The sequence below is a fragment of the Myodes glareolus genome, chromosome X (assembly GCF_982192425.1).
Source record: "Myodes glareolus chromosome X, mMyoGla1.1, whole genome shotgun sequence".
NCBI lineage: Eukaryota > Metazoa > Chordata > Mammalia > Rodentia > Cricetidae > Myodes > Myodes glareolus.
In genome coordinates this window covers 103330087-103338920 of record NC_142053.1, presented here as the reverse complement: position 1 = coordinate 103338920, position 8834 = coordinate 103330087, and positions in this window count along the sequence as shown.

Sequence of the window (8834 nt, the reverse complement as noted above, 5' to 3'; positions counted from 1 at the left end):
ATCATGGGCCAGAGAGATAACACTACATTAAAAACATACACTGTTCTTGCAGAAGACCTATGTTTAATTCCTAACACCTACATCAGGGTATTTGCCACTACATGAAACTGTAGCTGCATGGGTTCTGATGTCCTCTTATGGGTTCTGTAGGTACCAGCATTTATGCACACACACACACACACACACACACACACACACACACACACACACACAACTTTAAAATATAAAATAAATTAATAAATAAAAGCACAAAGCCTTTATCATATGCAAAAGACACCAAATTCATTTAGAGCAATGGGTCCTTTGCCATGTCCTTCTTATTCTTAATTTCTTCATTGATGGAGTAACAGTAGGAATATGGAATAATCCCTACATACCATCTTTTATATCATCAAGGTGTGAGACTCTTCTGAAGGCTCTAATGCAGAATATGTCAGAGAACTCAAACACTTGCTACCACTTGTTAACTTTTAAAAAAATATTTTATGTTTTTGAAAAAGACATTTCAATTCTCACTTATATAATTTTCTTGAATGTGATCTTGAGTAATTTTTTTAGTCATGCTTAACACCACATTTCTTCTTTTTTATTGAAAATAGATTCTCTCTCATATAATCCTGATCACAATTTACTACCCCCCACCCAACTCCTCCCAGCTCCCTTCCACCTCCCATTTTTCCCCAGATCCACTCCTCCATTTCCTTTCAGGAAAGGGCAGGCCTCCAAGAGAAAACAACCAAACAGGACAAAACAAGATAAAATAAGACAAAGCCCTCATATCAAGGATGATCAAGACAGGAATGGGGGGAATTTTAGGTTTGGTGTGAAAATATAGCACAGTGGAAACTTCCTGAAATCTATGAGGATGACCCTAGTGAGGATTTCTGGTAATGGAGGATATAAAGTCTGAATTGACCATTTTTCGTAGTCAGACAACACCACGTTTCTTACTTTATACTGTGGCTAATTCTAACACGTCCAGGCTGCCTATGGGTTTTAAAGGATGCTTTATGATATGAACTTATCTACTAGGTGGGCAATTAATGTTTCCTGCACTTTCATTTTAGTATTTACTATTTTCACTTTATTGATTTTTCTCAAATTTGGAGAAATGAATCTTGTCTAGCATTAGAAAATCCATGTTGTGGGTACTACTGAATTCAAACACAGTGTTAATTAAATTTCACCCTGGTTGTTTTAGTAAAAGTAGGTCTTGTGGCATGGTTAAGCATCCTTTGGATATATAAAAAAAGTGGTATTGCTGGGTCTTGAGGATGGTTATTTCCTTTTCCTAATTTTCTGAAAAATCACCACACTGACATCCAAAGAGGCTTGCATTCCCACCGGCAATGCAGGACTGTTCTTTTTATCCCACAACTTCTTTAGCATAACTTGTCATCAGTGTTTTTGATCTTGGCCATTCTTACAGGTATAAGATGGAATCTCAGAGTTGTTTTGATTTGCATTTCTATGATAACTAAGAATGTTGAACATTTCCTTAAGTGTCTTTCAGTCATTTTAGATTCCTCTGTTGAGAGTTCTCTGTTTAGGTCTGTACTCCATTTTTCATTGGATTATTTGTTCTTTTGATAACCAATTTCTTGAGTTCTTTGTCTATTTTGGAGATCAGAGCTGTGTCTGATGTGGGGGTCAGTGAAGATCTTTTCCCATTCTGTAGGCTGTCGTTTTGTCTTGTTGACCATGTCATTTGCTTTGCATAAGCTTTATGTTCATAACAGAATTGTTTGTCATAGCTAGAACCTGGAAAGAACATAAATGCCCTTCGGCCAAAGAATGGATAAGGAAAATGTGGTACATTTACACAATGGAGTACTACACAGCAGACAAAATAATGACATTTTGAATTTTGCAGGAAAATGGATGGAGCTAGAAAACATTATTTTGAGTGAAGTAATCCAGATATAGAAAGACAATTCTCACATGTACTCACCCACAAGTGGTTTTTAAACATAAATCAAAGAAAACCAGCCCACAAATCACAATCCTAGAGAACCTAGATAACAATGAGGACCCTAAGAGAGACATACATAGATCTAAACAACATGGGGAGTAGAAAAAGACAAGATCTTCTGAGTAAATTGGGAGCATGGCAACCTTGTGAGAGGGTTGAAGTGGAGGGGAGAGTTAAGGAGGGGAGCAGAGCAAAATGTAGAGATCAATAAAAATCAATAATAATAATAATAAAAACTATGAGAAAAAAGTAGGTCTTAATGAAAATTGATGTGAAGGCTCATTTGGATATACATAATATAAAGGTAATCTTTTCTTTTTTCTTTTCCAATTTTATATTCGTGTGTGTTTGTGGTATGTGATGTACATATGATTATGTATGTTTGTGTCTGGTTTAAATGTGTGACTGCATCTCTGCATTCAAGTAATTATATATGTGTGTATGTGTGGAGTGATGTGACAGCATATATATACACATGCATGTGGATACCCAAGGTTAATGTTGACAATCATCCTCAATTTCTCTTCCATCTTTTTTTCTTCCTGTGGCAGGGTCTCCCAGTCAAATGCAGATATGGCTACTCTTGATAGCCAGCTTTCTCTGGGAATCCCCTCTCTCTGCCTTTAGAGGTTAGATTTAGAGGGATGCCATTATGTCTACTCATTATTTAGATAATATTTATATAAATTCTGCAGATCTTAACACAGACCCTCACACATGCATAGCATACTCCTTAGATACTAAACCATTTCCATAGCACATATGTAATTATTATCAATTTACCTTAAAAGATAAATAATGACTATGAGGTTTATAAATTTAGTTATGATTATAAGTTTCATTTTATGCATCTTCTAATAACTAACTACATAACTGGTATATGACTGACTTCTTATTTATAATACCTATAAACTCTAACCATATGTTTATGTTTTCTCTAATCTTCAAAAACCATCTGATAGATATAGTGCCATTATTTCTCTGATTCCTCCCACTCCTGCCCAGATCACCGAAGCAGCAGGATGTGATCTGCCCCACTGAAAAAGGTACTGAGCCACATGGCTAACATAGCTCAGAATAATGGGTTAAGATAAGTCATAAGAATTAATAAGTAGCCTGACCTAATGGGCCAATCAGTTTTTTAACTTATAGAGATCTCTGTATGATTTTCTTTTGGGGGCTAAAGAGCTGTGGGAACCAGGCAGGACAGAAAAACCCAAACAAGCCAGCCCCTCATGTTACAGAAATGCCTTTGACACTAAACATACTTTCAAGATAAAAGTCCAAAAACAATAGAACTGGGTGAAACATTCTTCAGCATAATAAAAGTTATACATGACAATCCCCCTGGCAGCCCTTCATCCTAAGTGGAGAAAAACATAATGCAATCCCATTAAAATTACAAAGGTTTGTCCATTAATCCTAGTCCTTTTCAATACAATACTTGAAGCACTGTCTAGAGCAAAAAACAATGACATTAAACCAAAAGGATAAAAATAGGAAAATTAGAAGTCAAATTATCATTCTTTGAAGATTCTATATTATACAAAAGAGATACCATAAAGTCCATCAGAAAAATTTGAGGAGAGATCAACATTTTCAGCGTGATAGGAGAATATAAAAATTACTATCTTTTCACTACACCAATAAGAGGCAAGCCAGCACTCATATTCACAATATCCTCCAAAAAAACCCAAAAATCACAACCAACCAAAATAACAACAATATGTCTATGAATAAGGCTAATAAAAGACCTGAATCACCCCTACAATGAAAACTTTAAATTTTTGAAGAAAGAGATTAAGAAAGACACTAGAAAACAAAGGTCTTCCATGTTTATTGATTGATAGAATCATTACTGTGATATTTGCTAGGCTGCTAAACACAACTTCAGCTACCACAAAAGCTAAAAACATCATCAGATAACATCTAAAACCTATGATAGAAATTTGCTAATACCAACTGACATCATCACCAATATATATTTAATAAGTGTATTGACTTAGAATTTTATTTTGCTCTATGACAATAAAAACTTTATGTAACCACTTCCACTATAGATCATGATATTTGAAACAGCTTGAATCTGAGTTCCTGGGCCATATTCACTCTCCTGTGTCTCAGAATCAAATATGTCTATTTCAATTGGTAATGAAAGCTATGTGGTCTATCAGCATCTTTTCTGCACTCTAAGGTAAATCATGTTTTATAACAGCTTCAATCATCCCTGTAAGACCTTATACCTGTTCAAGCTCTCTGATTGTCAAATTAAGATAAATAATATTCTATAAAATTTCAATTTATGGGATTAGCTAGCTATGAATGTATTTATGTTGCTAGTTCAATAAATACTGTATCATACTGTATTTTTGACTTTTGTAAGAGATGATCTTTGCCTGACAGATCTATGTTGGCCTCCAGACAAATATCTGGCAAAAGCAGAATGTATCTTATCACCATTTAATGAAAACTTATATGATTTAGAAATAAAGTTACCTGTAAATTATTTTAGAAAATATATTTAATAGCTTAATACCATGAGAGCACTAGCAAAATAAGAATCATAAAAGACATTTTAGAAACTTTAAAAAAGTATAAATTTGACAAGGGCTTATATTCTGTCAAGTGAAAGAAAGATATTACTGTATAACCATGTTTGCCACAAGATCCACATTAAACTAATATAGTTAGTTCTTACTTGTAATTCCCTGTAATGAATTAGAAAAATAGTCTTCCTTAGGAATATAGGAAAGATGATAGATGCTCTATTGAGTATAAATTCAAGTTACTTAAAAGAAGAACAATCCAGCAGCTGATAAATTCACCTATGATATTTGTAGTAAAGACTTTATATTTGAGTTTCCAACTATCAATATGCACATTTGCAAGCATATTGAAATTAACTCTTCATATGTGTATGCATAGGTTTATGTATGCATATGTCAATTAAATATAGTGCATTTTGTGAGAGACCATTTACAATTAGATAAATGTGATAAATGACTTTTTTCATGTGAAATATTTATATCAGAACCTTAAATATAAAGTTTTATTATAAATTACCTTATTCAGATATACATTCTTGGATTTAAAGCAATCCCATAGCTTGTTTTAATGGTTCAGTTACTTTGTGAGAAATAAAATACAGCCTAATAAGCTTGGTTAGGTTAATAGATTCATCTTTGACTTTGAAAGTAGAAAGTTAGTATGTTTAGATGGAGTAATAGTAAACCCCTATCATTGTGCACTGTATTCAAACAGATGATCACTATTACATGTAATATCATTGATATACTGTGCATTGTTTGTTGTGGTTGTACATGCCTTTAATCCCAGCACTCAGGAGATAGAGACAAGTGGATCTCTGTGAGTTCAAGGACAGTCTCTTCTACCAAGTGAGTTCCAGAATAGCCAGGACTGTCACACAGAGAAACTCTGTTTCAGAAAACCAAAGAAAGAAAAGAAAAGAGCAATATAGTGAATTGAATCTTAGAAATTTGAAGACATGATATCAATGAAGGGAGCCCAGCAAGTAGGTAAGTAGATGTACAGACAGACAGACAGGTAGGTAGGTAGGTAGGTAGATAGATAGATAGATAGATAGATAGATAGATAGATAGACAGATAGATGTTACATAAGGTACCTCTAAGTAAACATGAAGGATTCACTAATGATTCTTAATTAACTGTTTTTCACATACCCTTACCAGTGCTGGGAGGAATTCATGATTGTGTATTCTACTCACACATCCTATTTGTGCAGTGCCTCCATTATTAAATGATAGTTCTAATTACTGTCATTATCTTGTTCAGCAATGATTTTCTAGGTATTGTGGGTATAATCTCTGAAGCATAAAGTGATTTATATAATAATTTCGGAGATATGGTGTATATATCAGGTATACAATTGAAGTATAAAATTTCAGAATTTCTGTTATATGCCTATTGTCAAGTAGCCAGAGAACAATTTAAATAAAAATAATCGTGTTATATGATTTTTATATCAATTTGTAAGCCTTCCCCTCTCTTTCTTTTAAAGCTAAATATATTTTTTCTATCGGAAATTGGTGGTCTGTTTTACAGTTTATGTACAGTTAAACTTTTATTATTTTTTTGAATATTCTATAACTGAAAACACTAAGTATGTAACTTTTTGCTTGTTTCTTTTTTGAGGAAATTATCATGTGGCTCTTCCTCTTTGTTGTTGATTCTAATTCTATGATACAAAAATATGATAAAATATGTTAGGATTGTTTATTGTTCATGTTGCTATGCAGACAAGTTATCACATTTTTTGTACATTAAGGAAAAAGGCACTGAATCATGTGTGTTGTTATGTGACTATAACCTAATACTTGGGATCTTCAGGAAGGAAGATCAATATTCCATGCCATTTTTTGGCTATATAACATTTAAGATGAGATTAGACCATGTGAGATTCTGCCTCAAAACAAGCAAACAAACAAGCAAAGAAAGCATCATTACTTTGATGTTTTCATTAATAATGAAGTTCCATGCTTTCCCCCAAAGATAAAGCACTATCTCTACAGTATGACTATAAAACATATGGATTTTAATAATCCTGAATTCTTAGAAGTAGATTATGTGCTATAGGCATACAAAGAAAGAGGTAAAAAAACAAGGATAAAGTATAATCAGAAGGCAGAAAAGTCTACAGAGCTGGAATTACTGATACTGAACATGGAGAAAACATAGGAAACATCATTAAGAAATCAAATAAAAGTTATACAAGTTTTGTTGGGTGGTAGTAAGTACATGACAAACATAGTTTTGAAACAGTATGGTTTTCAGTAAAATAAAAGATCTACAGCATCATCGGACATTATGTGCTGTATAAAACAAGGTTGGTATGACCACAAGTCCTACAGCAAACAAGTTATTTCTCTCCATATTTGTAATTCACTAAGGCAGGGGAGGTAACAATGACTTAAAATAAGATGAAAATAACATTAGAATGTGAAGAAAAGAAAGTGAGAAGAAAAAGGGCAACAGGAAAAAGGCAATTAGGGGAAAGAGAAAAGACTTCAAGAACTCTTTGGGATTTCACATTTAACACAGTTATTGAGATTTTGCAGTATTATGACATTAAAGAAAAACTATTAATATTAACTTGTATGTTGGTAACATGACATGTATATGTCTAAATTCAAAAAAAATATTAAAATCTGTGGACAGAATATCTTATATCTTCAAGACATTCAGAAATGTGTACTCTTGATATAGAAATTTGATTTTTCTCTAGTGCAGTACTACTAAGCATTAAGGTGTGTCGAGGCTTGAACTCAGCACAGAGAGTGGTGATGTGGGATTCGCCTGTGTATGCTATGAATACCATTGCATTGAACCTATAGCAGAGCAGGGCAGAACAGAGCTAGGTGGGGGAAAATTAAACTGAATGCTGGGAGAAAGAAGACAGTGTTGAGGAGACACCTTGTAGCCCTGCCAGAGACAGACACTGGACTGAACTTTTCCTGGTAAGCCACAGCTATGTGGCAATACACAGATTAATAGAAATGGGTTAAATTAAGATGTAAGAGTTAGACAATAAGAAGCTAGAGCTACTTGGATAGGAAGGATCAACATAGTAAAAATGAAAATTCTACCAAAAATAATCTGTACATTCAATGCAATCCCCATCAAAATTCCAGCACAATTCTTTATATTTAAAAGTAATTTTATTAAATTATAAAAGTTTCCATTTCCGCCCCTCCTCCCAACACCCTCCCACTCCCCCTACTCCCTCTCCTCCTCCCTCTTCGACCCTAAGAGCAGTCAGGGTTTCCTGCCCTGTGGGAAGTTCAAGTTCCTACCCCCTCCCTCCAGGTCCAGGAAGGTGAGTATCCAAACAGACTGGATCCCAAAAATCCAGTATATGCAGAGGAAACAATTCCCAGTGTCATTGTCAATGGCTTTTCAGAAAGACTCCTGTCCAGCCACATTCAGAGAATCCGGCCACATTCAGAGAATCTGGTTGGATCACGTCCTCGTTCAGTCCCAGTCCAAATGGCCTTGGTAAGCTCTCATTAGATCTGTCCCCTTGTATCAGTGGGTGATAGCATCCTCGCAGTCCTTATTTCCTTTTTCATTTTCTTCGTCCTTCTGCTCCTCATTTGGACCTTGGGGGGCTCAGTCCGGTGCTCCAATGTGGGTCTCCGTCTGTATAGCCATCCATCGCCAGATGAAGGGTCTATGGTGATAAGCAAAATATTCATCAGTATGGTTATGGGCCAAGGCCGGTTCAGGCACCCTCTCCTCTGTCCAGAGAACAATCTGGGGATCTCTCCTTGGACCTGGGATCCCGTATATAATCAAGTCTCCTGTAAACCCTAATAAGACTCCCTTAGTTGAAATATATTCGTCCCTGATCCCATATTCATCCTTCCTCCCTCCCCCCCATCCAGGTCCACCGAGCTTTCCCCATTCCTCCCCTACTCCCTTCTCTCTAACCGTCTCCCCTTCCAACAACCCTCCCACCCCCCCCCCCCATGCACCCGAGGTTACCTGGGACTCTTGTCTATTTCCTACCTCCTGGCAGATAGCTAAATAATCTTCATCAGGTTCATCTTCTTATTTAGCTTCTCTAGGATCTCAATTAATAGGCTCAAAGACCTTTAACTATGGTTAGAATCCACTTATGAGTGAATACATTCCGTGTTCCTCTTTTTGGGTCTGGCTTACCTCACTCAGTAAAGCGTTTTCTATTTCCATCCATTTGCATGCAAAATTCAAGATGTCATTGTTTTTTACCTCTGAGTAAAACTCTAATGTGTATATGTTCCACACCTTTTTTAACCATTCTTCTATTGAGGGGCACCTAGGCTGCTTCCAGGTTCTGGCTATT